The following is a 24,605-nucleotide window of genomic DNA, read 5'->3' on the forward strand; positions in this document are numbered from 1 at the left end:
TATTAAAATTGTAATATTTAAAATATACCGATAACAAAAGATGAATATAGGTCACATGTATATATGAAAAATGATTTAAAAAAAAATTAAGCATGACAAAGAGGGACTATATAATGATTCATGGTCCAAACTGGACACAATGAATTTCTAAAGTGAGAGATACTGCTTAAAATATCTCTGTGTCATTAAATCCTTAAACAGGGCTAAGCCACTATCAATAAGTAGTCGTACTAAAACAGCATAAGCATAAAATGAATTAAACTAGAGTAAGTTAATTAATCTTCTTGGAAATTTTCTTGTTTGTTTTAGTCTTTAGTTATCCAAGATGTAAACTCTGCCTTTTAACTTTACCAACAACTCCCTTCGATTTAAGCAGTAATTCAGTCGCAGTTTCATTTCAAGTCCATTTGCAGGTCACAACAAAATTTGTAGTCAGTGCTGCTTTAATCCCATGCACTGGAGGGGAAAGGCACAATAACAGTGCCCAGTATAAAACTCAAAACCTAAGGTATCTTCAAGGGTCTATTTTGGATTAACTTTATCATCTCTTACACAAAAGAGGGTACTTTCAAAAGCCTTCAAATAATGTATACAAAACGTGTTTCCGTTTCACCTTGAAAGTATATCAAACTGATCCACTTATAAAGGAACTTAACTCACTTATTAAAACAAAAATATTTTCAAGTCATATCGCAAAGCAAGCTCATGCTGTGTACAAGATACATATCTAAAATAAAGTAATTTAGAACAGCTAAAACCAAAGAGTCATACCTGTCAACTGGGGAAAAAAAAAAAAAAAAAGGAAAGCAGGGGTTGTAATCTTGATATCAAATAAGGTAGAATTCGGGCCAAAAATATTAAGCACAACAAAGAAGGATTCTAATTATAATTGTAAAGGATGTAGTTGACATCAAAGGTTTAATAAGTGTAAATGTGTACCTTCATATAGTACAGGGGTCAGAAAACATTTTCTTGAAGAGCCAGAAAATAAATATTTAGGTTTGTAGGCCATACACTATCAGTCCCAACTTTTTAACTCTGCCATTGTAGCAGCAGAGCCTTCATAATAGTACATAAAGGAATGAGCATTCCTGTTCACCAATAAAGATTTATTTACAAAAGCAGGCAGCCAGTCTGCATGCTGTAGTTTGTCAACCTCTCATATAGTGGAAAGTATAGAAATTGCAAGAAAAAGCAGAACACCAATAATAAGAGATGTGATTATACCACTTTCAGTTGAAGACTGTACAAATGGGAGAAAAGTAACTACATAGACAGGATTTATAGAACACATTAATAGAGACGATATTTTCTTCTCAAGTACACATTTTGAAACATTCACAAAGATTAACCAACAATTACATTACAAAGAAAGCCTCTATAAAATTGAAATAATATCAACAGCATTCTCTGATCACAAAGCAACAAAACTAGAAATTAGTAATAAAATGAAAACAAATAATTCCATCAAATATTCTCTGCTAAACAGCTATTGAGTAAAAGAAGAAATACAAACCAATTTCATAATTGATAACAATGAATAATGGAAACACTACGTATCAGAATTTTGAAATACAATTACATTCGTAATCAGAGAAAAATGTCGTTTTATGTCCTTAAATCAATAAAAATAAATGAGTTGAATTCCCACTCAAAAAGCTAGAAAAAGAGCAACAAACAAGCATAAAGAAATAAATAATAAAAATAAAGGTAGAAAGTGACAAAGTAGAAAACAATAAAAGAGAACTAATAATCAAATAAAATGTTGCTTTTTTGAGAAAAAATAACAAAAGACAACCACGAGTTAATCTAATCAATACAATACAAATATAAGAAAGGACAAGGAAGGATAAGGGGATTATGATTGATATGGAGAGTTTTTTTTAATCATAAGAAATTACTTTGTACAACTCAATGAAAAAAATAAGTTGAAAACTAGATATAATAGAAGATTTCCTAGGAAGATACACTTAGCAAAACTGACTCCTCCAGTAGATATATAAAACTTAAACAGAACAATTTCCATGGAAGAAATAAAGAGGGAAACAAACAAACAAAAAACCCCACTAGCCCCATATGGTTTTACAAGGGAATTCTACCAGATATTTTAACAGACTAGATATTTCCAATGCTATGTAGACTGCTCTCCAACAAACAGGAAAAAACGAGAAAATTTCAAGTCCTTTTAATGATGCAAATACAATATTGATATCTAAACCTAATGAAGATACACACACACACACACACGCACACACACACGCATACACAACTATAGACCATTATTTTTTAATGAATATGCTGCAAAAATCCTAAAGTATTAGCAAACAGAATCCAACATCCTATGAAGAAAATAGTATATAGCATGGCCTAAGATTGTCCAATATAAAGGAAAAACATTAATATAATAAACTATGTTAATAGATCTGAAGAAAAACCATATGATTATCTCTATAAGTGCTAAAAAGTTCTCTAACAAAATTGCACACCTATTCCTGCTTTTTACACAAAATTAAAACAGGAAGGAAGGAAGGAAGGAAGGAAGGAAGGAAGGAAGGAAGGAAGGAAGGAAGGGCTAACAGAAAAGAAAGAGTCATGGGAAGATGGAGGTGTCTGAGATTTTAAAAGGGAGTAAAAATGCCTAGATTTTTTTTTTTTTAAGATTTTATTGGGGAAGGGGAACAGGACTTTATTGGGGAACAATGTATACTTCCAGGCCTTTTTTACAAGTCAAGTTGTTGTCCTTTCAGTCTTAGTTGTGGAGGGCGCAGCTCAGCTCCAGGTCCAGTTGCCGTTTTCTAGTTGCAGGGGGCACAGCCCACCATCCCTTGAGGGAGTCGAACCAGCAACCTTGTGGTTGAGAGCCCACTGGCCCATGTGGTAATCGAACCGGCAGAGGAGTTAGGAGCATGGAGCTCTAACCTCCTGAGCCACCGGGCTGGCCCCAAATGCCTAGATTTTATTGGCACTTTAGCAGTTCCTTCTGGGAGGGAAAATTATGGGTATTATCAGCAGGAGTGGTTCCCCGGGAGCATGGCCTTGCTAAGAGTAAATGAAGAGCTGTGAACAGTGGTCACTTCTTCCATATAAGGCAAGTTCAGTAAATCAGATTTTATTAAGCCCAATCCATAATGGCTTTGGTCCTTTCTACTTGAGTTTTTGGAGGTCACTGCTGCTTCAAAAGTAACAAATAAAATCTTTAAGAGAGAGAATATTCACGAATGTTCAAGAGAAGAAAAAAAAAGTTAGGCAAAGCACAGGGGAACACCATGACACATAGGGAATAAATTTCTGTCAAACACCAAGTGACTTAAAATTATGTAACTTAAGTCATAAAGTGTAGAAAAATGGGATAGAGGTGTCTGTCTAATATTTTAAAATCTTATTTCATAAAATGGATATTTGAACTAAAACTAGTCTGGATAAAAACCAATGGCCAACTTGATCTATTTCCAAGTCTCTTCTGGAAATCAGATTAGAACCAGCTCCTCCTTTCAGAACAAGGTCTAGGAAGGAGGGAGGCCCATAGGCCACCTGGACATTCCATCACCTGGAGGGATGGACAGAGCAATTCCTGAAACAGGGCATCAGCTCTAACGCACATTATTCTTCACTCAAAATATTATGAGTAAGAGTAAGTTAAAATAAAATAACACTGTACAGTGACTACCATGTTCGCCAAAAGTTATGAGAATCCTATGTTATTCCCAAATTACTTCTAGATAGTGTCGGGGAATTTTTACATCGTCTACTTCATTTCTTGATTATTGTTTCATTACACAGGACTTAAATCCTTTTTACCCTCCCTGCACATTGATGCATTTCCTAATCATTTGAACAAAGTTGGTCTTATTGTATGAAATTTCTTTGCCTGGTGTCCAGACTAACAAGTCCACACTTTGTAAGTATCCATTGACAAACATCCTGAGATATTAGCTGCTTAGCGGATGCAAAGATAGATGTGCCTAATTAAAAACAGAAGCATCTATTTTAAATACTTTCCTTACTGAGTTGAAAACATTTCCTATACAGTTACTTCCCTGAATTGTTAAGCTTTTCAGGCTTCTGAGGAAAAGAAGAAACCCTCCGGCTGTGGTTGGAGGGCCATCCACACCGGTCTTTGATGTTCAGGACCAATGTCCTGTGCTGTCCCAGAGGAACCAGCCCACGGAGGAAGGTTTGCACGCCCCCATCAAGACTCACTGCCCTGCCCCTCCACTCAATGCCCCTGGCGAAGGCAAATCAACAGAAATCCAGGCAGACACTTCCAAGTGCTGCCTTTTAATCCTTCTGACAAAAATGTGTTTCCGTTTGAATGCATAATCAGGAAAGCACACAGGCACAGCTCCATTCAGAGAGTGGAGAGAGAGATAGCACAGGCCCAGATGCAAGCTCCCTGGAGGAAACAGGAGGCTTGAGTTAAGGGTTCTATTTTCAGAGTCCCGGAGAAGAATCCAACAGTGCAGGGCCTGTCCTGCTGGGAGACTCCACAAGCAACTGGACACAAAACACTCTGCGGCTGACATGGATTTTTCCATCAATCCAGGAAGCTGAGGACACAGACTACTGAACCATTCAGGAGAAGCCTCAGGCATCTCTTTCAGCCTGAAAACTCCTTCCCCTTCCCACAGAAACTGAGCGCTGCCATGGGTCCGCCATCCTTCTCCTAATCAGACCAGGAAAGGCAGCCAGAAAGGGAACAGGCATGGCTAAATGATTCCTTGAAGAAAACAAATGTTGTGAACAGACATCTGGAGAGGTGATCTGCAAGTGATTTACAGTCCCAATCAAACGGGAAAAGCAGTTTGTGAAAGCACAAGCATGCACTGGCTGGAAGACTATGCTCCTGGTCAATTTTCCCAACCGGAGTGGAGTCACTGAAATCAACAACAACCTCCCTCTCCCCTGGGTCTCTCTGGCTCAGGATTAGACGGCAAGGAGAGCTCAGCTCTTGAGCCACGCCAGTCCTCGCACAGTTAATTTTCTTGGAAGGCCACGTTGGGACAGTCACTTCCTTTTATCTCTAAGGAGCATGGGGAACTGCCAGCTTCTAAGAGGCTTCCCTCCTCCACATGTAGGAGAGCGGTGGCCCTCATACACTGTGGTACTCACGGGCGGTCCCCTCTGTCCATTGGTTGTCGGCTTCCTTTAGAGCTAGTACCTGAAATGGAAAAGCTGATGGGAACAGGTGCAGTCCACTTGGCCTCAGAGGGAAGTCTAGGCCATTTCTCACCCGAATGCTGCCCATCCGCTTTCTCTGTTTCTAATTCCTCTTCCTCTTCTCTAGCTCTGCATCAGCAAAGGCCCATGGTCTCGGATTCAAAGTCAAATTGGATAAAGGGGACTCACAAATATGATCCACAGCATGTGCAGGGATCTCCTTGGCTAATGAAGTTCCCGGCTGTCACTGTTGCAGGGAAAAGGGAGAGCCCATAGAGCAGACCAATGAATCAAAACGTGTCTGCAGGATGATATAGTTATACTACTTTGTCTGTGGCACAAAAAAAAAATTCTTCAGCAATGTCTAAACACATTGACATTTCTCCTTGTTCCAGGTCCGTTTTCATTCCTCAGACTTGGCTCTAAAATTAATGGCCAACTTGAAATAATTAGCACTGACTCATTTATTTTGACAAGACCTACTGAGGTTGTGAGGGCTAAACTCACATTAGTAAGTGTGGGGCCACTGGAGCCACATAAAGATGCAGACCGGGTCTCTCAGCAGGTGGAACACAGATATTAAGGAAAGAATACTCCTGCTCACTTCCATCTGTACTGACCCTCAGGGAATGTTCTCAGCTTCCGTGCCACCCCCGAAAGCCTAGACTTCTGACACAACAGGACTGCAATCATTGGGGCAAGATAAACGTAACACTGTGCAATGCTTCCTCAGAACCTTCAAAATACGTCCCCCAGAGGCTCAAGGGAAGAGGGATGGAATGGACAACAAAGTTAGCCACTACCTGGACGATTCACACCATGACACCCCATGAAAAGTGGATTTTCCAACTTGAGACTTCAAAGACTGAACTACCCTCTTTACTCCCTCTTATGTTCACCCGGTTAAGGAAGGCTCACTGATGTAGAAAATAAAGAGCTCCACCTTACAATGAATTTCCACTTTTGGAAGCAACTGGGAAAATTCATTTTCAAGAAAGGTCATGTCACCACGTCCCACCACTTCTATTCCTGTTCCCAGGGAAAGCCTCACCAGCCGCTGTTTCTGCCAACAGGAAGAGATATGCTTGGCCACTTGGCAAAATATGATGATGGATTCCTGCTTCTTGGCTACTGTGTAGAGTTGTTTAAAATCTAGAATCCATCTGCTGGATGGAAAATAGATGTGGATATGGTGAAGGATACAGATATGGACTGGGAGATGGGGGAGCCTAGAGATTTCTCCCAGCGAAAGCCTTTTCCTAAGTCCTACCAAGTCCTGGAGTAGCAATTCTTCCTACTGAATGAAGAAATTGGGAAAATCCCTTTTCATGAAACCCTCCTCACCAATGAAATAAATATTTATACTCCCTCAACATCTCTCCTCCGTATGTCCCACTTAATTCCAAAAACAATCACAGGTATTACACACCTGAAGACTGGGTAAGAGGGATGTAACAAGAAATGTTTGCTTCTGGAAATGCAATCAACCAATGAATTAATTTCATTCCTAAAGGGGTGGAAAGAGGAATGGTAACATACGCCGACTGACCATTTCACAGTATAAAATGAAGATGAACTTGAACATAGACTCATGTCTTTTCTTGATACTTTTGATTCTGAGCTATAGTTTTCCTCTCTTGGGATTAAGATCTCCTCATCCATATGTCATGCACTATCCCATTTTGAGCCGTATGATTTGCTAAGTGAGGCGTTATTTGCATCTCCCCATGTAAGAGAAGAGAAGGCTGAGGATGAGCGATTATGACTTGGCGAGTCATGCAGAAAGAGCTTGGACTCTTCTGTTAGGCCTTCTGATGCCCCATCCCAACCCCATCTCAAACCGCCCCCACTGGACTCCCCCGCAGAGAGCGAGTGCCCACCTGTCAGATGGGGAGGAATTCTCTGCCTTGTCAAGGTCAGCAGTCAACATGACCAATGTGAAAATCTCAGAACGAAAGGATGGAAATGTCCCAGGGGAAATAAAACAAGAAAAATGGGAAGATGCATCCATTCCCTGTAAGCGTTGTGGAAGTTCAATTCAGTATAATTTTCCTTGCAGTCAAAATCCTTGGAATTTTGTGAAAATATCAGCGCCAGTGTCAGAGACAAGATAAACATGTTTCTCATTTGTTTAAGCACTCTTCCTGTTTTTCTCCTCTTTTGTCCTTTGTCTATTCTTCTTGCCACTCTTTTTCACCCACTCTTCATTTCTCCTTTTCTTTTCCTTGATGGATTTTGAAATTTTATTAAGTTCCTTATTTTGTGGATGTGACCCAAAGAAGTGGCATTACTTGTGAAAAGCTCCTGCATGCTCAAGAACAAAAGGACTGATAACTAAAGGGAGGACACAACAGGATCCAGACCACGTTCTTCAGGATCCCTGAACCTCTTCAACCTCCAAACACTTCAGGCCAGATTGGATGAGGCCTACCTGCAATCACAGCATTTCCCATTCTCCCAGCATCCCTCTTGCTCCTGTTTGATAATTAGCTGGTTCTGTGTCTTTCTCCATTCCCTGAGGATAGGACTATCTGAGTAGCTAACAGAGTTTACTCTGTGAAACAGGCACTTATCAAGGACTTGATGAATGAATGAATGAATGAATGAATGAATGAACGAACAAAAAATTTCAGCGGGACCTTTCCCTACGCAACCCAAATGCCTACAAAAGCTGAGCATAGATAACATAAAGGAGAGAAAAGGGCCACGGATGAGCTGACGGTGTGAGCATAATGTTCTCAGGGTTCACTCATGTTGTAGCATCTTTCAGCCCTCTGTTCCTGTTTAGGACTGAATACTATTTCACTGTATGTATGTACCACGTTTGTTTTGTCCATGGATCACTTAGTGGACGTTTGGGTTGTTTTCACTTTTCAGTGTTTATGAATACTGTTGGCCATGAACATTGATACACAAATTTGTGTGTGGACACGTACTGTCACTTCCCTTGGGATTGTTGCCCACATTTTAAATATTATGGAAAACAGATTTTATTTTATTCTCTATCGTTTATGGAGAAGCTACAGTACTATGTTGCAGGCACTGAGCTCGGCATTTTACGTATATAACTCTAATCTTTACAGTAGTTCTCAAAGTATGTATTACGATCCTCATTTGACAGGTGAGGAATCAGGCTTAGGGACTTTCCCAAAGCTTGTTCTTGTTTCCCTTATACTTCATCTCTGACGTGTATTTTTCTTAATTTCCGAAATGCTCACTTTTCTGTTCCAATGCAGCGAAGAAGGGCCCTTTCCTCTGCTATGGGAATATCTTGAGTGAATGTGACATGAACAGAGGCCGTACAGGAGTGTGGGGGCAGGTGCAAATATGCCAGAAGTGTCAGGTCTCAGTGGTGTTGCCAGGCAGATGGCACCCACGTGCCCAGTCGATCGTCAGGCCTGGCAGGGCAGTGCCCTGGGGAAACACCAAAGCCCATGACACACGAGGTCATGATGAACAGAGGCCAGTGTGACCACAGAGAAAGTCACAGCCCTAGGATTGGGCTTGTGGAAGGAAGCACTATGGGAGAACCTCCCCAGTAGGAGCCACTCTGTGTGTGACGAGGAAACCTGGCTGATCTGAGCTCAAACTGTACAGAAAGGTTTACTTGGATTCATTCGTTCCTGGAGACCACTGCTGTTAAACAGGACAGTAAATAGTATTTTAGTCACCCGTTGATCCTGAGTTACTTGTCACTCTTACTTAATTAGTTACATCCTTAATCAAATAAAAATGTATGCAGTCGAGAGACATGGCTTTTCCGCCAACTAGCTCTGTGATCATAATGAACTGACTTAAACCCTCTGTGCCTTGTGTTTCCATCTGTAAAGTGGAGCAGTTGCACGTGCTGTAGTACGCAGCTCAGCGGGTTATTCTGAGGAGCCAAGGGCATGAGAAAGAGCTTTCAAAGATACTTACTTTTGAAAGCTGGCCTCTCCCTAGATGTCCTCAAGACACTCACACACACACACATACACACGTGCGTGTATACACATACAAAACACACATACATTCCTTCAAATAAGAAATGAGACAGCTGTTAAATGGGCTCTTAAGTTACATGCAATCAACAGAGCTTAACAGATGCATTTAAGTCAAACAAACCAGAATGACCAGTCTACCATTTTTTTAAGAATAAAAAGTATACATGCCCATCAAAACACAGAGAGCATGGACTAATAGTACGGCAAAGATCGCTAATTGTCTCAGTATCAGTTTTCCTCTTCTTCCCTAGTAACAAAGTTTTTAGCTAAGCCTATGACCATCCATCCAGCTTAAGGAGGAGATCGTAAGCTCCATAATCACAGGATGTTTGTCTATTCTGCTCACTGCTCTATTCCTAGCACTTAAAAGAGTGCCTGGCACATAGTATGTGCGCAACAAATACTTGTTGAGTGGTTCTTTTCTCATCAAACTTGGACGTAATAAGAACTGTGAAAACACCTATACGGTTCTCTCAGCCCAGTAGACATTTGTGTATGTCCTATGCATCTCTTCTGTGCCAGGCATCATGGTACCTGCTGGTAAACACTTTGTTGCTGGTGTTAAGATGCTTCCAGTTTCTCAGAGCTTAACAGGAAAGACAGGTGTATAAATAAATAACTGTAATGTGTCATCACATTTGCAATGATGGATATATGGCAAGGTCTCCAATTGCCAGAGGGGAGGAGTGTCTGGAAAGGTCTGGGAGGAATCTCTATATGAGAAGCCTCAACTGGGATTCAGAATGAGCAGATATTTAGGGGGAGGTAGAAGGTAGACAGAATAGTCCAGAAGGAGGAACAATACATGCGGAAGCAGAGAGGTATGAAACAGGTACGATGTGTTTGAGAACGACATGTCATTTTGTTGGTCTAAGTCTTATAGGTCAAAGGAGTAAGGAGGATGCAGAAATTCAGGGACCACACAGCTGTCCCTCAGGGATAAGTACGGGAGGTAGGGAAGATGTGTGTCTCACTTTCCTGGGACCCCAGCATCTTGCCCCACCTGAAGAAATAGATTGGTGACTAACTCTTTGCAATAATGCACTTTGCCAGGTTGTGGCAGGTGCTGCCGTTATTTGAATTCTTTAAAGGAAATGTTCAAAACATACATGAAGAGCTACCACTTTATTCCATTTTCATACAACGGTTCAGCTGCCACATATCATGGATTTTCTGGGAAAAGTGTGATTTCTAACATCTTGACCCATTGTCTGCAAAATCTCATTTATACTTCTCAGACCACGTGCTCAAATTTCTCAGTCAAAAACTGTGCCCGGTACATAGTAAACATTTAGCATGTGCTTGTTGGATGACCAAGTATCTAAATAAATGCTGGCAGAAACTGATGACAAAATGAAAACATACTCTCCATGTTTATTAATGGCCTACCACTTTTAAAAAGAAGCAGCAAATATAACAGAAGAATGCTAAGTCTGATAGAGCATTTTGATTTTTTAAAAAGTCATCAAACTTCTTCCCGCTATAGTATGTACTTGTTTCCCCATTGAAAAAGGTGGGCTAGAAAAGTGAACAAAGACAGCAAGTATCCAATGTGCAGACTGAATTCAAGGCCATTTTCCCACAGAGTCAACAATAATACAATAAGAACGTGGCTCTGGCTGACACACACAAAAAAAAAAAAAAAATCTGTCCAGTCCATTGCTGTTACTCAAACCTGTTGTCTTGGTTCCAGCAATAACATGCCTGGCCAGCTCAGGGGAGAGAGAAAAGGTTTGCCTTGAATTTACCCGAAAAGTTTTAAGTCTGAGCTTCCCACATCAATTCCTAGGAGATTTTTGTGCTTGGGGGCGGGGGAGGTGCAAGGGCGGAGAATGCTGTTTCGCAGGTGTTCGAGCCATGCTCATATTCTATACTCACACTGAGGCAGACTGAAGAGGACCAGAACATATTTTTGAGGAGTTATGTACTCTTATTCGTGGTGTCAGAGGCTATGCTGAGGCTATTTCTTTCCCGTCTCTATTATGGAAAACTCCTGTCAGCGGGAAGGAACATCGTGCTCCTGACATTTGCAGGGTCCGTGCGGGTTTGTGACACACGACTGGGGAGGGCGCCTGCACAAATATACAGTACATAGATGTTTCCCTGCTACCGCTGAGCGCTCACTATCAGTCAGGCACGGAACTCGAGCCCTGTACTTGGAACATCTCATGTAAGGCTCCCAACAACCTGACGAGGGAGTATTCTTATTAATCCCCTTATAAAGATGAGGAGAACCAGGTCCAGAGTGGTGACCCATCATGCCCCAACCTCAGAGGGAGTAAGAGAGCCAGACTTACAATCAGACAGCAGGACTAGACGACTGTCTTGTGAACCCCACTCTATGAGTCTTATTTTGAAATTGCCCTTTGGAGTGACGTTTAAAGCAGAAGGAAAGATTTTCAAGAAGGCAGAGAGTACATTGTAATCTTGTCTTCCAAGTGCTAGTTCTATCAACAGGCTTCATGTTATTAGTAAAGTTGCCATAGCCACGGGACAGTTTTGAACCTCTATGGGTACCTGGCCCTCTTCTGGTCATGCCTCAAGAACAAACATACCCAACCAAGTGCTTATAATTTTGAACAATGTCTTGAAAAGCAAACAGCATTTAATAACTAATTGATTTCTGTCTTTGCTGTTTCTCAAACTTTCTGTTATATCTTGGTTATCTCTTCTCTACCAGATAGGGTTAGGGATCTTTCCCTTCTCTGTGAATGGAGAAAAGAGGTAGAGGGGAAGGATGCCAGACACTGGCTTTTGAAAAGCCTGCCCCAAATTTCGCCTGGTGACTTTGGAAGTTAGGACAAAGATGCTGGATCTGAAACTTCCAAGGGACTGAAGGCTTCCCTGACCTCCTACATGGGTCAACTCCCCTGGTGATGGTCTTTGGGTACTAAGCACCTCTTCTTTCTAGTACTTATCATAGTTGCAATCTGATATTTATTTCTGTGGTACAGCGTATCTTGTTTCTCCTTCTGGTCTATAAGCTGCCTGAGCTCAGGTATATGTTTGTCTTTGCTCATCATTGTCTCTGCAAGCCCAGGACAGCTGCTGGCATCAGTACTCAGTGTTGCTAAATGAATTTGTGCATGCAAGACTGCTGTCCTCACCCTGCTTTTTCATCACTATATATTTAAAAAGGTGGATACCGTGCCTGTAAAACTGAAACACACAATCAGACAAGATTGGGGAAATATCTTCCAGAATGTTTCATAATCCGTATCTGGAAAGTCTGAGCTTCAAGCAGGCCCTGGAGACAGCCCTGGGGTCAGATATACTGTTTGGTATTGGGCTGTTGGATGGCTCTTGGGGAGCCCCATAACTTGTCCGGGAGGACGTGGGGAAATGACCAGTTGGTTTGAAGGCAGCAGCCAGGAGCTATTTGGCTAGGGCAGAGTTTAAGCAAGTGTAACTGCAGTTGATGGTAAATATGACAACAGGTGAGTCATTCTTCTTCCCGTCTTTCATTAGGGTGTGTCCTCTGAGCCAAATTAGAAATCCAGCAAAAGGACCTGGCACTCATCATTATAAACAGCCTAATTCCAGCCAATAAAGGGAGACGCCTGCAACTTCCTCTTCAGAACTAAAAGAGGGTGTGATGGCTTCCCCTAGGACCAAGCAGGCCAAAGGTAGCTCTTCCTGCTTTTCTCCCCCCGGTCTCAAGTCAGGCCATGTCTAAGGCATGCTTTAGTCCTCAGCTGCCACCATCTTCTTCTAGAAGCACCATCGGAATGATGTCCAACGTTCAAAGTTCACTTCCCCAGAGTCTCCCGACTAACGTTTCAGTTCAAGTTTTCTGTAAAGTATCTCACAATATGTCACTGGTGACATTTTCATTTTAATTCCCACATAGCTGATATTTGGAGCGGGGCCTAGGTATTACCAGAGCCAGATTCAAACTCACTGACGCAAGTTTTTTCAGCAGAGGAGCACAGCATAGCCTGAGATGAACCAGAATTTTTATCAGGACTGCTATTTGTAGGAAGACACAACCGAAGGCCTTTGGTACAACGTAGTACTCACAAATGAGGATTTGGTAAAATGAAAATTGTACTTTCTCCTTTAATCCTCACAACATTCTAGGAAGTAGGTGTTCTCCCCATCTTTTGAAGGAGAAAACAGTCACAAAGCTAATAAATGAAAGACCCAGGATCCAAGCCTAAGTAACCTACAAATTAAAGGTGAATTTTCAAAAGCAATAGATGAAGAGATTTCCTTGTGGTAAGGTCTGGAGGACAGGAATACCAGGCTACCTAGCATAAAATCAAGAATTTTATATTTGGTCAAATTTTTTAAAAATAGAAAATAAAGTCAAGCATACCTGACCATACCCTCTACAGATAGGTTCCATTCTTTCCAGGAGGCTGTGTTTTCAAGTGGCTTCTGGACTCCTTCAGCTAATTACTTCTGACTAAATTACTTATGCTCTAAGCCCTCATTTCCTCATCTGTATTGTTACAAAGACCAAGAAACAACACATGGCAATAATAAACTTAACAGAAGGAAACAAAATGGAAAGAAATAATAACACGGATGCATAATATCAATAGGCATTTTTTTGAATATATAAAATTTCCAAATTTACGTAGCAAGAAATTGTGACTATAGTAGCCCATCAATAAAAGTAGTATCTACTGTAACCCAATAAAAGGCATTTATTTAGCCTTGATCCAGTGGGAAAATCTCCCAAAGAACCTTTAAAAATCTAACTTATTTGCAAAAATGATTTTTGAACCCCACATCTATAATGAACAATTCCAAATGTGCATATATATAGTCGGTCTGAACATAGATGAAAAAAATCTGAAATAAAACCTTAGCAGGACAGAATACAACAAATGTGTTGAACTCAGAAAAAGAAATATCCACTTGAGCTAGCTGGGGTGGGAGGGACAGGAGTAAGCCGCCAGCATCTTCTTCTGGTGGAACATTCCACAAGTGAAGACAGCTAGCCTCGGGAAGCCAGAGCCACGTCAGGACAGCACAAGGTCAAAGGCTGCTTGTACTGCAGCTCTGCTTCCATCTGGTGTTCCTCTCCTCCCCTCACCCCTGCGCTTCCCTCCCCTCTCTTCTCCTCTTCCACTCTTCCTCTCTCTCTCTCTCCTTCTCTCTCTCTCTCTCTCTGTCTCTCTTTCTTTTCTGATCTGATTGTCTTCTTAAGGAAACCTTTTGGGTTTTCCTCACAATTTTTCATTTACTATCCCCAATTCACTTAAAAATATACGAATTACCTTAATACATTTAAGTGTATTGTCTCCATTTATGCTGTTTTCATTGTACTTTTATGGGATATTCTAATTTACCATCTTTCCATAATCTCTTTATAATTATTACATGTTTCTTTAAAAAAGCATGATCCTTTTTTGTTACTTTTTTATTCCTGATTTCTGTCCTTAACCTTCACCCCCAACTGCAATAGATGTACATTTTTAACTTTTCCAACTTACTGGGTTTTATTCTTTCAACTATTTATCTCTAAGTAAGCTCATTAAACTAATCTTAGGTTTCTTTCATTTTAAATCTCATAATATTCTTTTTAGCCCTGTCCTAACTGATTTGACACACCATTGCTAATACAGTACCAGGCTCATGAGAGACACATGTGATCCTTTGGGCTAACAAAAGAAAACTTGTATGAGGAAGCGAAGGCAGAGATTTCAAGTCGAATGTTTAGAACCCATTAGAAGCTAGATAAGCCCATCTAATGATAAGGTGATTTAAAGGTATAAATAGTGATCAGGTTTCAGTGTTCAGTAAAGAGACCCAAAATTCAGGACCAATGAGACAAGTGGAGAGAAAACTCTCTGAAGATGCGATAAGGAGTCCTATGGTAGCTTGAAACATTGGACTGCGGAGCTCCGAGAAGGAAAGGATATTTTCTGCGAAGTTATCTCTCCTTAGACCAAAATAAATGTTTTGACATTCCTGCAGGCTCAGGGAATTCTCCACATTGTGAGCAAAGGCCTGACTACCCAGAGGTGAAGACCTGTCAAATGACCTGCTGCTTATTCCCTTATAACCGCAGGGCACTGGCTTTCTTTAAACACAGGCAAGGGTACGAGTTGGAGAAGACTGCAGTTTTCTCTCAAGTGAGAAATACCTGCTGAGAAAAACTAAAGCATAGGTTCGGACACATAGAAGGTTATCTGAGATCCTGAAAAAAGCAAATATATAGATGCTCATCCACTTACCATGGGGTTATGGCCTGATAAATCCACTGTGAGTTAAAAATAAGCGTAAATTGAAATGCATTTAAAACACCTAACCCACTGAACACCATAGCTTAGCCTATCTTACCTTAATGTGCTCAGAACACTTACACTAGCCTACAGTTGGGTAAAATCATGCAATACAATGAATGCCCCGCAGGGTATCGGTTGTTGACCCTCGCGGTCACATGGCTGAGAGCTGTGGCCTGCTGCCGCTGTCCAGCTTCACCACAGGGCCACATCTCGCTAGACTAGAAAACAATCAAAATGCAAAAATTGAACTATGGTTTATACCGAATGCTTATTACTTTCACACCGTCATAAAGTCCAAAAATTGTTTAAGTCGAAGCATCATAAGTCGGGGACCATCTGTCCTATGCAGGTAGAAGGAGATGACCTGTTAGAAATAGAGTGAATGTGAACCCAGAGGCCACTGCCACTCGGGTAATGAAACTATTAACTACTTAAACTTTCTACGTCTTGAGCTTTTAAGCCTTGAAAGAATTTCAATAGTACAATGCCTGAGTTAAGAAGGGGCATGATACATATTAAGTGAATGAATGGGTAGGAAGGTAAATAAATGAACAAATGAATTCATGGCATGGGAGTGACAATCGCAGAACTATCTCCACAGACCGAGAGGCTTAGAATCTGGCCCCAGCCAACCTACACTGGAATTCCAAGCAAACAAACTTACATCTCAAATTTATTTTCTGCAGAATAAACGACCTTTTGCTTAACAGAGGTGTTATAGAGATAATTATAAAATAAAAAGTTTCAGTGGGCAGCAGGTATAAAGGTAAAAAAAATGATAAGTTGCTTGCTTTTTAGCCTTTTTATGTTTAATTTTTGTAAATATTCTATGGGTGTCAAAGGCAGAATATGTATTACGCAGCTATTGTTTATTTTTAATTAGACCTTTATATAAGTTATAAAGTGATTCCCCCAGTAAGTCTAGTACCCATCTGACACCATACATAGTTATTACAATATTACTGACTATGTTCCCTATGCTGTACTTTACATCCCTGTGACTGTTAATTTTTTTGTTTTCAATTTTTCCTGTCTTGATTTATTTTAGATTGAGATTTTTTCCTCTCATTTCATTATTTCCCTCTCCAATAGTTAGTGGTTATCATAGAAATTAGAATACGAGGTTGAACAATTAAGTTTGTGAACTCATCCTAGAAAAAGTGCTGCATACCTCATTGCTGAATGTCACTATGGTCACCTTCGAAGTACTCCCTTTGGGAAGCTATGTACTGACGCCAACACCTAGTCCACCCTTCAAATAAATTTTGGAACTCTTTTTCTGGAATGGCCATCGGAGCGGTCATCATATTATCCTTGGTGTCCTGAATGTCATTAAAATGTCTTCCTTTCAATATTTCCTTTATCTTCGGATAAAGAAAGAAGTCATTGGGGGCCAAATAAGGTGATTAGGGAGGGTGTTCCAATATAGTTATTTGATTACTGGCTAAAAACTCCCTCACAGACAGTGCCGTGTGAGCTGGTGCATTGTTGTGATGCAAGGGCCATGAATTGTTGGTGAAAAGTTCAGGTTAACTTTTTCACACAGCCTTTTCAGCACTTCCAAATAGTAAACTTCGTTAACTGTTTGTCCAGTTGATACAAATTCATAATGAATAATCCCTCTGATAGCAAAAAAGCTTAGCAACATCATTGCAACAAGTTCACGAACTTAATTGTCAGACCTCGTGTAAACCTAATTTAAGTTTAAATTTAATAAACAGTTTTACTCTCTACAAACCAATACAAGGACCTTAGAATGACTTAACTCCAATTCAGCAACATCCCAAACTAAATGGTATTGTTATACCATATTTTAGTTCTGTCTTGATTTTTTAATCCTTTAGACATTGTTATCACTTTATAAAGTCAAAAATTTAAGATTCAGCCACATGTTTACCATTTTCCTTGCTCACCATTGCTTTCTGCATCTTAAATCTTCTTTCTGGAATCATTTTCTTCTTCCTGAACCACATGCATTTAGACGATTCTTTAGTCAGCATCTGCTGGTAGTAAATGCTCTCAATTTTTGTTTCTCTGGAAGTGTCTCCATTGACCCTCCACGTTGAAAGGAGTTTTGCTAGGTATAGAATTCCAGGATGTCAGTTTTTTATTTCAACACTTTAAAGATGTCATTCTGGCTTTGAGTTTGCTCTTGAAAAGTCAGCTTTACTATCTTGTTCTTTTTTAGTAATCTATCTTTTCTCTCTGCTGTTTTTAAGGTCTCATCTTCTTTGCTAAATATATTTTACAGCTTAACTATAATGTATCAAGTTGTGGATTTCTTTTTCTATATCCTGGTTGGGAGTCACTGAAGATTGGTATCTTTTACAGGTTCTAGAAAATTCCCAGTAATATTCTATCCAAATAGTGCTTCTCCCCTATTCGTTTTAAAATTGACTTCTGGAATTCCAACAAACATTTGTTAAGTCTTCTCATCCTTTCCTCCGTATGTCTAAACCTCTCTTTCATATTTTCCATCTCTTTGACTTTCTATAGTGAATTCAGGCTACTTCTTCAACTCTATTTTCTGATTTATTAATTTACTTTTAAACTGTATTTAGTCTGTATTTCTAACTTAAAGCATCATATTGTTTTCATACCTGGAAATGACAAAAGCATCCCTATTTTACATTTTCATATATGCCGAGAAATCACTTTTTACAAAACATTTTCATTACAGGCCAATTCACGTGTTTTGTTAAAGCTATTATTGAACTTAGCATATGACTCTCATTCTTATTAGTAAAGTCAGATGGAATCACATAGAAATATTCTGTCTCATTTATAAAACGCCTTGATATGCCCTGCTCCAGTGCCTCCTTACCCCTGAATCTCAAAGTCATTACAATCTTTTTAGGTCAAGTCAGAAGTCCAAACCCTTACTTATAGTTGGGAATATCCCCCATGTCTGCAGGCTTGGGCGTCATGCTTCTCTAGCACAAAATTTCATTTATTTATAAGGTTCTTCCAATTAGAGATTTTGAATGACAAAGTTTAGAGGCTTTAACTATGCTTCTCCATGCTCCTCCATTCTCCTCCTCACTCTATTTTGAAGTCTATGAATTTCCCCATTTCACTGCTGCAGAAAGCAAACACTAGTCTACCTGGAGTTTGGGATGGACGCCCAGTGTTCACTGCTGGCCAGTCCCAGGCTCCACAGGTGGCGCTCCTGCCACCAGCAGTGACTGAGAGTCTGAGCCCATCAGCAAACAGGGTCCACTCAGCCTGGTGTGGACGGCTGTCAGGAGACTGCTGCCTCAGGATGCGAGAAGCAACTTGGGTCAGACTCCAGGCCTGCAAATAAACTTGTGGCCATCGACATTCCCTTTCATGACTCAGCCGTTCCTTATGAAAGGGTTTACTGTGTGAGGAGCAGGAGGCTACGAGATCCGAAAGAAGGAACAGCAGAGGGAAGCTGTTGAAATTAAGTCGTTGAAATCAAGTGCAAAAGTGGCTGTTCTAGGCTGTTGCTGCTTTGTAGTGGCTGGCAGAGAAATTTCCACGGAAAGAATAATCATCGTGAGAAAGTTAATCTTTGTGTACACAACGCAAACAGGACCAAGTCACCTTATTGGGATCTCAGAGAAAAGCAAGATTTCAGAATAGGCTCAGTAAATGCTGAGTTTGTAGCTTGAAGTCCTATTCCAGTTTGGTATTGTTAAAAAAAAAAAAAAAAAAAAAAAAAGGACTTAGGTCTGAATTCTTGTTCCACACTTTCTATTTTTGGGCAAGCTTCTTACCATTTCTGAGCTTCAGTTCCCTTATCTGAAAAATAGGCATAATAATGACGACACCTTTGTGAGAATCAGAGATGACATACAAAGAAAGGATTCAGAAATTGTTAGTTAACTATGTAGGTATCCATGCTCCCCTTCTTTCCTGGTAGTAAGAACCATAATTTTGGGCACATCACCATTCAGATAATAGGATACACTCCCCATATTCATGCACCTATGTTTGTACAAATTTGGGCCAATGATATATAAGAAATATTGCACATGACTTCCACTGAGTTTTAAGTTTTTTTTTTCCACACTCAACCAAACTTAATCCTGATGCAAAGAACTAGGCTTACTATCTATCAAAATTAAAATTGCACATTTTTTTGACCCAACAATCCCACTGGTAAAAATATAGCCTATATACTGGGATATATACATAAAAGATACAACAAAATGTATTGCATCATTGTTTGTGATATCAAAAGACTGGAAACAAGTGTTCAACAGTAGATGACTGGCTAAATAAATGATTTCTACTCAAGCAGTAGATTACGATACAATGATCAGCCTGAGAGATCTATATGAATAATCTCCACATAAAGTAAATTCCCATTTAGGGGGAAAACGATTACATACGTATTTGCCAAAGAGAGCTGCAATAATATCTCCCATCTCATGATGTGACCTTGACCCTCCTCCTACCAAGTGATGGGGGCTAGGCCCCCTCCTCTTGAATCAGGGCAGCAGAAGTGACACTGTGTGACTTTCAAAGCCAAGTCACACAAAGCTGGTCTCCTTGTTGACCAGCAGACCCAAACCAGAGTCCAAAGTCGCCACGCTGTGGGGAAGCCACACCACATGAAGAGGTCAAGTGTAGGTGCTCTGTTCAGCAGTCTCAGTCTTCAAGTTCGCCCAGTCCAGGGACCGGACATGGGAATGAATGAGCCTTCAGACAATTCCAGCTCCCTAGCTTTCGTGTCTTTTGAGCTGAGGATCCAGTCAGCATGGAGACTCCTCAGAAGAGTCACCCCACTGTGCCCTAATGAATCTCTGAATCACAGAGTGGGTGACATAGTAAAATGGTTGTCTTTTTGTGTCACTAAGCTTGGGGTGGTTTGTTTCACAGTAATGGGATGTTTTTTATGTGTAGAAGACATTTCAGGAAGGCTGCACGAAAGCCATTAACCTCGGTTGTTTCTGGAGAGTGAGACAGGAGATCTCAAGTGCAGAAAAGACGTAGTTTTCACTGCATGCTTTTTCATGTCATTTTGATGTGGGAGATTTTTTTTCCTGTGAGTGAGTGCTGAGATCGTGTCTCATGAAACCGAAGAATGGAAACACGGACCAAGGAGAGGCAAGGAGTTGTAAAAGAGGATAGTTTATTAAAAAGCAAAGAAATGCAGGTCCTAAGCCAGAGGGGGTTCCTGAATGGGATACCCCCTGACTGAGGCAAAAGCTCTTACTTTTATACCTTCCCTTGCCTGTTTGGGGAAGGGGTGGAGGCAACTTTGAATGGAATTCATCTATCAGGTTTGTTCTGTTTGTCCATCCTGAAGGAATTAGCAAAATAATCCATTCCTATCTCTCAGATCTGCTCCATTTGTTAGGCCAAAAGGGATTTGTGAGATAATTTATTAACCCCAAGGCGCTGTTCCATTTTGTCCTAGAGTGAAAGAGTTGTCTCAGAATCTGGAGTTTTAGGATATGGCTGTCTTATGTGTATTTTACCAGGGACCTTCCTGTCTGCCTAATAACATGTTAACTAACCTGTCTCAATTTCAGTTTTTCTTTTTCCATGCACATGTATTATCATATTTTTAAGTAGGTATTTAAAAAGGAAACTTGTTAGGTTGATGTGTGATACCAGAGGCAAGCCGATGTGCCGGCTCCCACTAGCAACTTGACTCTAAAAGCCCAAATCCCCAGTGAGCACATGTACTAAAAAGTCTAAAGAAGATGAAGACAATATTCCAGGCTTTCCAGTTTTTAAAATCAGAGAACGTGTTACCAATTTGAGCAACTATAGTATAGCAAACATGATACAACCTTTATCAGTATTTTCTTTTCCACAATAAATTATTATTTAAAAACGAAAATTACCATCATCTAGTCAGTGCCCAGGATATAAACGGACATTATTTTAATCACAGATTAAGGTGTATGTTAAACACCACTTTCAATTCGCATCTTCTAAACAGCAAGCTAGCCACAGTCTTAAACCCTTGTCCAACGAACGTAGCCAAGGGAGGCACTGGGCTGTCACGTGAGAACCACGTGTCTGTAAGGTTGTCAGTCGCTCTTGCCCAATTAGCGGGAAGGCATGCATCCATGGAATTTACACAAGTGTCCTGAGATCTGGTAATGACAGAAAAACCCTTACCTATCCACTTTGCCAAACTGTAAAGTTAACAGAGAAAATGGGATGTAACTAGTAACTCAGACGGTTTATTCCAAACAATACTAGGGAATAGGAATAGAAATCATAAAGCAGGGCAATTTAAGTTCTTCACCGTGTTCTACAACTTTCTTAAGCATTTTAAAACTTCTCCATTTCTTTTAATGTACAAAGCCCTTTTAGGAGGACTTGTAGCAAGAGACAAGCCGTTCTCTATAGAAATCATGCAGCGATTCAATAGCACGGATGGTACAGAATTTTCTATTTCCATAATTTTTAAATAGGCATAGTGGATGATTCAGAAACATCCTGTGGCATAGACTGGCCCTTTGTGGACATTAGAGAGAACATTAGTGTTCTGGGAATTTTTGTAGAAAATCGTTTCACTTTGCTATATTGCCAAACAGTCTCAGTACAGAGCAATAGGAAGCCACGGCACGGGGGAAGGGCCTGGGGAGGGGGAGTCACTTCCTGTGGATGGGATCCGTGGTTGCTCATTGAATTCATTCTGAAGATCCTTAAAAGACTTCATCATATGCTATCACGAGGTCTGTGAAAATCATTGGGAATAATTAATCATTTAAACCCAAAGGGAGTTGTTTTATCTACTAACAAGAAAGTAATTTCCACACTGAGGGCAGGAGGCACCTGAAAATAGAGGACCTGATGGAATGCTGGTACCAGGCCCCCCCTTTGCCCTTGGCCGTCCGATAGCACAGTGTAGGAGTGACACAGAGTGAGGGCTCCAGAAACATGTGCTGCATGAATGGATGGACAGAGGAATGAATAATAAGGAAACCCACACTATTCCAGGAAGTAAAGACCAGAGAGGGATTGGTCAGCCTTAAACGTGATTTGTTAAATATGAATTGAAAGCAACAAAAATTTCCCTGTTTCCACATTCCTGAAATTGCAATTTATTAAGAGATTGACATTTTCATCATCAACATAATTCCCTCAAATCTTTTTTGGAAATAGGTGAGGTATAAGTAAATGAACAGATGTATAATTCTTACCTTGGTCTGTTTCTCAGCCACATGTATTACATTTGGCCAATTATTCCAGAAACCTCATCATACTGGACTGTACATGACAACCCTTCAAATTACACCCACTTGTTTTACACTCTGCCTTCCAAATGAATCCCCCTTCCTTCCTCTAAACATCAGTGTTTGTATTTCTTTCAGATTTTAAATGCAGAATTATGAGTAAATCATCTTGGGGATTATATTCATATTTTGGACAGCAGGCGACACTACTTTTTTCAAATCACTGAACAACCAGAACACTGGTCGTGACAGCCCAAGAAGTTAACAGAGACAGAGAGAATTAAAAAACCAAAAAAGGCTTTGGCTTACATTGAAAATTGGTGATTATGACCGTATTTAAAAATATAATTTCTCTCCCTATTTTGGGGGCATAATTTGTATTCATTCCACTCTTACTTACGTTTCTATAGTCCATAAAAACAGTGGTTATTGTGAGGACAGAAAGGAAAATGACAGAGCAACTGAAAATCCGAGTCTAGAGTTGCCAAATCCCTGCTTTTGCCCAACTCCTGCAGGGAAGAATTTCAAGGCTCCTCTGGCCTCGGGCCAGCCTTTGCTCCAAAAGTCCTGGGCACCTGTCACAGCGGCTCTCACAGAACTCCTGGCCAGGTTTTAGGCAACTGAAGCAAATGATCACGGGCTCCCAGGAGACGAATCACAGCCACTGAGCAGGGAGCGGATGGTGCCCCACAGCCAGGGGGGAAGCAAACACAACAGGCTCGTACGGATGAAGGTCTGTTTTTAATTTTCGGTGGCACCACGCTATGGCTCAGTGAAAAGCTACGAGTTGGGAGAAAGCCATTACTTGACATCTAATTACCAGCAGTAGCGACCTACCAAGAAAGCTAGTGGCGATCCAAGGGCTGTTGCAGCGTTTTCAAGAAACAATTCAAAACCTTGTCAGATCAATAATATCCATATTTCATCTCCCTCTTTAGCGCACGTCCCAACCTGGAGTTGAATACAGGAGACACTGTGAACACTTCTAAGTGAAGGTTAGCTATGCAAGTGCTGGCCACATGGTTTGTTTTGGGAGCCTATTTAATAAAAGCTGGAATCTCGTCCAGTAAAGCTTTCATTTCGGCACCCCTCTCCAACATAGGTCTCTGACAACTTAACGGGGAAAGAGAAACTATCCAGAAAGAAATGGCAGACTGGAGACCATTCTGCTTTTTACAATCTTCTGTCTCTTTCCAGCTCACCTTCCTTGTTCCACTCAGCTGTCGTGCTATTTGACACACAGTCAGGGACCATTCTCTCAGTAATCTAAGGCAGCACAGCTTTAAACTTCTTTTTTGCTCTCAATGTAATTATGTAGTTAGGATCATTATGCAGTTCTGTCAATTGTCTGTCTTGTCTGATTTTCAGAGTCTGTGAACCCTACGTGCAATAGCCACATGTGAGGCGCAAGTGGCAGCAGTGTGATCCGTGTGGGTTAATATGGTACCAGACTATCATATAAACCTGTAGTACATGTGACCTGACCAGTATGGCTTGGCAGGAAGCGCAAATTCTCTGCAGTTACACTGGCTTTTATTATAAAGTCCTTTCTTATCATTCAGAATACTACCTCTAAGAACAATATAATAAAAGGAAAAAGGCAGGAAAAGAATGACATTGCTTTGTCCCTCCTCATGCCTGCCGAGAATACATTTCTCAGGTCTCTCTTCCCCAAAAAGAAGAAAAAAAGATAGAATAAGGGAGAAATGAAAGAAGTAGAGTTTCCCCAAGATCTCTCCTGAATCCCAGCCATCACCTGTCCCCAGCTGTATAGTATTAGGATGATGAGTGCAAATGATGTTTTTAATCCACTATCCTTACAAGCCTTTTTGTGCAAATGTGTTTAAAAACACTGTAAAATGTTATCCGCTAATACAAACATAGAACTACTTAAGCAGAGATTTTGGTCGTCGGGAATCCAAATCAAACTGTGTGTGGTATCTATCCTACAGCATTGAGGGTTATTGGAGGGAAAAACGATTTGCTACAAAACCAAATGAAAACACAATGAAGGGTCACATTTCAAAATCCTTTTTCTTAAGAGAGAAGAAAAGATTGAA

The 24,605-nt window shown here is 40.5% G+C and overlaps 1 protein-coding gene across 3 annotated transcripts in view; it reads right to left on the reverse strand.

Annotated features, from left to right (window-relative positions):
- The window catches only part of COLGALT2 (collagen beta(1-O)galactosyltransferase 2), an 86,546-nt gene that overhangs the window by 38,249 nt on the left and 23,692 nt on the right, over window positions 1-24,605 (reverse strand). The gene's annotated exons all lie outside the window — the stretch shown is intronic.

The sequence above is a fragment of the Rhinolophus ferrumequinum genome, chromosome 22 (genome assembly GCF_004115265.2).
Source record: "Rhinolophus ferrumequinum isolate MPI-CBG mRhiFer1 chromosome 22, mRhiFer1_v1.p, whole genome shotgun sequence".
NCBI lineage: Eukaryota > Metazoa > Chordata > Mammalia > Chiroptera > Rhinolophidae > Rhinolophus > Rhinolophus ferrumequinum.